The sequence below is a fragment of the Colobus angolensis genome, unplaced genomic scaffold (genome assembly GCF_000951035.1).
Source record: "Colobus angolensis palliatus isolate OR3802 unplaced genomic scaffold, Cang.pa_1.0 Scaffold63, whole genome shotgun sequence".
In the NCBI taxonomy this organism is placed as follows: domain Eukaryota; kingdom Metazoa; phylum Chordata; class Mammalia; order Primates; family Cercopithecidae; genus Colobus; species Colobus angolensis.
Window position 1 is genome coordinate 2929932 of NW_012119932.1, and position 7401 is coordinate 2937332.

A 7401-nucleotide genomic window follows, 5' to 3' on the forward strand; every position below is an offset into this window, starting at 1 on the left:
TTCAGTAGAAATTATTCCGTATCTCAGTGATTCCCTTTTCTACATTTCTTTGTCTTTTTCTGTTTTTCATTGCATAGTTTACTAGTTATATCTTCTGCAATGTCTAATCTGCCAATAATTCTATTTAGTGAATTTTTTAAAATCTCCAAGTATAGCTATCATCTCTAGAAATATGATTTGGATTTCTTGTTTATATCATATCTCTACTTAACTTGTTCTTTCCTCTAGCTTTTGGAACATCTGGCATGCAGTTATAATAACTGCCTTTATGACTTTGTCTTCTAATTCTAACATCTGTTTAAGTTCTGGGTCCATTTTGATTGAGCTTTTAGCCTCGTATGAGTCATATTTTCCTGCTTTTCTGCATACCTGGTAATTTTTTATTGGATGACAGACATTAAGAATTTTATCTTGTTGGGTACTGGATACTATTGTATTTCTCTAAGTCTTCTTGTGCTTTGTTCTTGGATGCAATGAAGTTATTGTGAAACCACTTGATTTGTTTGGGTCTGGCTTTTCTGTTAGGCAGGTCCAGAGTAATGCCAAGTTTAAGCCTGTTTTCCATTTCCTAGGCAAGATCCTTTGAATATTCAACCCAATGCCTTCAGAATTTATCAGTTTTCCATTTCAGCTGGTGGCCACAGGCACTTTTTCAGACTCTGTGCAAACACCAGCTACTGTTTATGCTAATCTTTTTAAGAGGTTCTTTCTCCTGACACAGGGAGTTTTCTCACATGCAATGTGTTGATCAGTACTCTTCAGAACATTTGAAAAGTGCTGCCTGGAGATCTCTGGCATTCTCTCTCATGCAGCATTCTCCTCTGTTCTTCAAACTTTAGCAGACTTTGCATCCCCAGATTCCTAGCTGCATCACTTCAATTCAAGAAGACTTCTGGACTCCCTCTGGGTTTTTCTTCCCTGACTAAAACCTGAAAATGCACCATAAGCAATAAACTGAGGCAAACATAACACTCACCTCATTTGTTTCCCATTTCTCAAGGGAAACTATTCTTTATTGGCTGCTTATATCCAATGTCTTAAAAACCATTGTTTGATATATTATTTCAAATGGTTTAGTTGGTTCTATCAGGAGAATACAGTGCCTCTGATTCCATCTTGACAGGAAGCAGAAGTCTCAAGTTGAAGTCTATTAGATAGTGCATGCTAACTTAAGACTCCTTTGCAAAGTTCTCTTGACTATTTCCAGGAATATCTAAAAGATGTCTCACATGTGTCCTCCACCACTATCTGTACTTCTCCACCAGAGACCTAGTCTCACACGTGGCAGTCCTAATCAAAATCCCAAATAAATTTCGGTAGATATCAACAAGGTGATTCTACAATTTACACGAAAGGCAAAGAGAAGAACCATAAGAACTTTGAACAAACAGAACAAAATTGGACAAACAAACCCTAACAATGACAATCCTGGTGAGGTTGCCAAGCAACTGGAACTCTCATTTACTGCTGGTGAAATGCAAAATTATACAGCCACTTTGAAAACCAGTTTGTCTGTTTCTTACAAATTTAAATAAATATGCATTTACCGTATGAACTAGCAATTTCATTCTTGGGGATGGGATTAAAATGAAAACTTATTTTTATACTGACATCCATATGCTAACATTTATGGTAGCTGTATTCATAATCACCAAAAACTGGAACCAATCCATATGTTCTTCAACAGGGAAACAGATAAACAACCTTCAGGTAATGGAATAATACTCAATGACAACAACAATGACAAACTGTTGATATATGCAATAGAATGGATGCATCTCAAATGCATTACGCCAAGTGAAAGTAACCAGCCACAAAAAAGTATTTGTTGACAGTGATTAGGGCTTAGAGAAGAAGTTGAAAACGTGAGGGTATTTGGGGGGATGACGACACTATTTTGTTTCTTGACTGTGATGATGGTTTGTGACCCTACATTTGCCAAAACTCACAAAACTATAAACCAAAAAGAGGGACCCTACTGTATATAAATAAAAAAATTGAATTTAAAAATCTATATACTGAATATTGAAACACCCACCACTTTTCCATGACTCAGCTCCAAGAATGCAGGCAACTAGGCATATTCCCCAAGACTGGAGACTGGAAAATTCTTCTCTTGAGATATAAAAAGACTGAGTGGAGGATGAGGGCAAGATTTGCATATACTGACATTTGAGAAAACTCTCCTGAAAACAGCTGGGCCACTACTATGAAACTCACATGAAGTCCCGGTAGATATGTCCTGCCTGTACACACATATTTCAAATAGCGTCTTATTGTAATCTGGCATCCTATAAGTCATAGGCATTTGAGGAAAATTTTTGACATGAAAAATAAAAACCAACACAAACCCAAAAGGGAACAAAATTCAGTGAAAATGAGAAAATGCACCAAGTTGAAAAAATTTAAAAACCTGTATTTAATGTTATTGAAGAGGTAAGAGAATATGTTGACAATAAAAAAGACATAGCAATTAAGAAATCCTGTTAAACACAGGGTAGAAAAAATAAAAATTATCAGAAAGGCTGGAAAGGAAAATGCAGAATATCTCCTAGAAAGTGGAACTGAAGAAAAAGAGATAAAAAACAGGAAAGAAAAATTTTGGAAAGTTACATGATTATTCAAAATCCTGCATTCAAATAATATGTAAAACAGAAAAAGAGAAGAAAACAGAGGAGAAAAGATTTAGCCAATACAAAATACAAAGAATTTCTGTAACTGAAATTATGAATCCAGCAAAATGAATAAGAAAGGACCTAACTGAAGTGTGTCAGAATGAATTTTTAAAATACAAAAATAGTTAAATTTAAAAATAAATAAGATCCAAAAAGTCTGCAGAGAGAAAAGCCTGGTTGCATTTAAAGAATGAAGAATCGGCCGGGCGCGGTGGCTCAAGCCTGTAATCCCAGCACTTTGGGAGGCCGAGACGGGTGGATCACGAGGTCAGGAGATCGAGACCATCCTGAGCTACACGGTGAAACCCCGTCTCTACTAAAAAATACAAAAACTAGCCGGGCGAGATGGCGGGCGCCTGTAGTCCCAGCTACTCGGGAGCCTGAGGCAGGAGAATGGCGTAAACCCGGGAGGCGGAGCTTGCAGTGAGCCGAGATCGCGCCACTGCACTCCAGCCTGGGGACAGAGCTAGACTCCAGTCTCCAAAAAAAAAACAAACAAACAAAAAACAAAACAAAACAAAAAAAAGAATGAAGAATCAGAATGGCATTATACTTCTTAACTAAGACATTAGAAGCCAGAAGACAATGAAGCAATATCTTCATGTATTCATGGATATGGATTCATATCCAGCCAACCTACCTAAAGTACAAAAGTTATTAAAGATGACATTTTTAGACATTCAAAGTCTCAAAAGGATTACTTGACAATCTCCATGCACTATTTCTCAGGAAGTTACTAAATAAAGTGATGTAGAAAAATAAGAGTCAAGAAAAACACCAACAGTAAATCTAAGATACAGAGCTCCTCATACAGGAGTGAAACTAAAGGGATTCTAAGTATGCCAACTCTGCAATAGGACATATCAAACCATCCAGATTGGAAGAGAAGATAGGAAGATAAAATAAACATGTCTCCATGGGGAATCAAACTGGAAATAATAGGTTACTTGCTATGTTTTACCATGTGGAAAATGGTACCAAAAATAATAACACAGGTTTTATAGTTGACACATTTGAGAAAAATTTGTGATGGAAACATTAATACTTATAAATAAAAATGAAGCAAATATCAACTCCAAGGAAAACATAGTTTCCTTATTTAAAAAAATACAACCATAAAACAAGATTTTGCTCAGTAGCAAATACCTTCCTTCATAGCCATAAAAATATAACAGTGATTATTGATTTTATTTAAAATATATTATGTAAGTATATAGAAAGGATGAAGGAAGAAGGGCATGGAGGGGTGGGATGGTCTCATAAAAGTTGCAGATACTCTCTTTTCATGCCAGGTATGCAATAATGTCTAAAATAGAAAAAAAAATCAAAGTGAAGGTAGTATTTAACATTATATAGATGATCATCAGAAGAAATAACTAAAAAAAATGAAGAGGTTGCTTCTGAGATGTCCACCTGACAGATTAGAGCAAGGGAGTGCTATTCTTTATTAGATGTTTTAACTAAAAAGAAAAACTCCACACATGCTTTACTTTGATAAAATTCTAAGTTTAAAATTTTAATTGCAATCACCTATTGTAAGAATGTCAGAGTGGAAGACTGCAGAATAATATTTTTGGAGAAAAGGGAAGCTGCTTTCTGTTTTTCACATCTGCCTAAGCATAGAGCTAACCCTGACAGTTTCTAGGGAAGAAAAGAAGCACAGCATGATTCTTAAGTTTCAGATTTTCTTTTTCTTATAATGTCATTTTCTTTAAAGGAAGCAAAAGAACTCCCATGTTTTAAAGTTTTCGTTTTAACTCTATTTCCTTTTTTGTGGTCTTCTTAAATAGAATTATTTTTCTGCCAACATCAATAGTCACCTGGCACTTTAATACAGTGTAGGTCTCTACCCTAGACAGCTGACGACCAGCCTATATAATAAGATTGGCCCTGACATTATGAAATTGACATAACTAAATGTCAACATAGATAGGAAAATGTGGAATCAGATTTTAGTAGCCTCAGCCTTTAGACTGTCCAATAAAAAAATTCTGCTCTCTGAAAAGGTCCCAGAATGATATCTCTGAGGCTGAAGTCCTATGCCAAAGTCCATGAGGCTTCAATGGTGAAATGCTTGGTACTGGGTCACGTGGTGAATTTTATAGACTCCAGAGAGACTTCTCAGAGAACTCCAGGGCTGGCTTAAAATACCTCACACCCCTGAGGGTGTGACTGATAAAATAAAACATACCTCTGAAGGTAAACATACCTCTGAAGGTCTCCAAGCACCTTTGGAGACAAATTAGTTCTGACTTGTGTGACATTTGTTGGCTCAGACATCTATGAATTTCTCTTATTAGGCACTTTAAGAACACAGAAATATGGACATTATTAGGGTAGTTTATCACAGGTGACTCAGGTGAAAAAAATTACATTACATTTTACTTGTAAAAAGTATATAGGTAAATTTTCTTGAAACCAGACAATTAATCTATGCTTTCAAAATTCATTGTGACTTGTTATATAGATGGCCTCTTATTTTGTCCAAGTTTTTTCTAAATTTCAGCTTTCTTTTATCTGGTCTTCTGAATTTTTTTTTTAATTTTTTCTCCCCAAAGCTATTTGGAAGATATATATTTTATTTCTAGTCTTCAAGCAGTTGTCCTTAAAATTTTAACATACACAAATGTAAAACTCTAACATTAATCAGTATCTTTATCTGCCTCCTGAGTAATATAAGGACTTAAGATGCTTACATCCAATCACCTATCTCAAAGCTTACACACCCTTGTTATTCCTTTTACTTTTATTATGTTTGTTTCTTTAATTTTCATATGTTACTTATGCGTGTGAACCCACCACCCCATAAGAACTGATATCACCAACAATGCTATTTATGAACACCTTCCTTATTCCATCTCACGCTCAAAGGTAATAAATACCTTGACTTTGTTAATCTTTTTTCATTGTTTTGCTGGTTTAAAAGTCATTTTCTCACATATATTTGTGTGCCTTAAAAAATGTACTATTTAGATTTGTATGTTTTTAGACTTTATAAAAAGTTTCCTAGATAGTCCTCTGGAATGAAGATGTCTTCATTTGACCTTATGTAATTAAGAGTCATCCACATTTTTATGCTCCAGATTATTTTTTACTGCTGTATAGTATTGCATTGTGTGACCATTTTGCAATTTATTTATCTAGTGTCCTGGCAATGAGCATTTGATTTAGGGCAGATGTGGAGATGGGCATTCAGATACGCCTTCAAGAGAGAACTTGTTTTGAGGAGCCAAGTTAACTGACATCCTTTAGTGGCTGCAGGCTTCCCACAGAGGTCATGGTCTCTCCCAGCCATCTCCAACCAACAGCTGAGCACCACAGGGGCACTTGAGTCAGGCTCTTTCTGTCCACAGCAGGTCTCCTCTGGGGTCCTCATCAGACTGGTACAGACTTTCTGTGAGCTGCACTGCAGTCTGAGGATCTTCTTAACCCAGTATTTTCTTCCTTTCTCTTTCATAGGTATCAGTCTGAAGTTGCTCTCTGTCTACTCCTGAGACCCCTCCCTTTTATCCTTCGTGAACATTTCCCTCATAAATCCCTTGCACTTCTAATTCAGTCGTAGTGTCTGCTGCCCAGAGGACCCAAATAAACAGGGTTAGATGTTTTGCTATCACAACACAACTGCTGTGAACATTCTGGTGGGCAAGAATAATGCCTGTATACAAGAGTAAAATTGCTGAGCTGCAATGTGAATAAGTTCAACTTTTCAAAATGCTAAACTGTCTTTCAAGTTTTTTACCAAGTTGCATAGCCATCAGCAATGTGTAAGAGATTCCGCTAGGATGCTACAACACTTGGTGGTGTCAGGTTTTTTAATATTTGCCAAATGGGCATGACGGCTCACACCTGTAATCCCAATACTTTGGAAGGCTGAGAGGTTCACTTGAGCCCAGGAGTTCAAGACCAGGCTGGGCAACATAGGGAGACCCTGTTTCTATAAAAAATAAAAAATTAGCTGGGTGCAGTGACACGTGCCTGTGGTCCCAGCTACTCTTGAGGCTGAGGTGGGAGGATCATTTGAGCCCAGGAGGTTGAGGCTGCAGTGAGCTATGATTTTGCATCTACATTCCAGCCTTGGTGGTGAAGCAAGACCCTGTCTCAAAAAAATATGTAAATATAAAATTGAACATTTGCTAATTAATTAGTATAAAATGATATCGTGATCTTGACTCACATTTCATATTTACTGAGCTTCAGCATATCTTTTTGTCTGTTAACCATGTGTTTATTTTACTATGTCTATTCATGTTCAGATACATACACACACAGACACGTTTATCTTTCAGTCATGTGTATTGCAAATAACCTCTCATTTTATAGCTAATTACTTCATTTCACTTAAAATACCTTTTGATAAAATATGCTATTAATTTTAACGTGATTGAATTTACAGTCTTTTAAAATATTATTAGTACTTAGTCTAAGCCACCTTTTCATACCACAATATGTTCATCTATATTTTCTTCAAATATATTTTTAAGGTTTTTTCTTAGAGAACAAAAACTAGTTTAGGAAAGGATTCATTCTAATCTTTTTTTTCCCCAAACAAAATAGATGATTTCTTGACTGAAATATCAAGGGGTTAGTAGAGCAAGATGGCCGAATAGGAACAGCTCCAGTCTCCAACTCCTGGCACGAGCGACACAGAGGACCGGTGATTTCTGCATTTTCAACTGAGGTACTGGGGTCATCTCACTAGGGAGTGCCGGACAATCGGTGCTGGTCA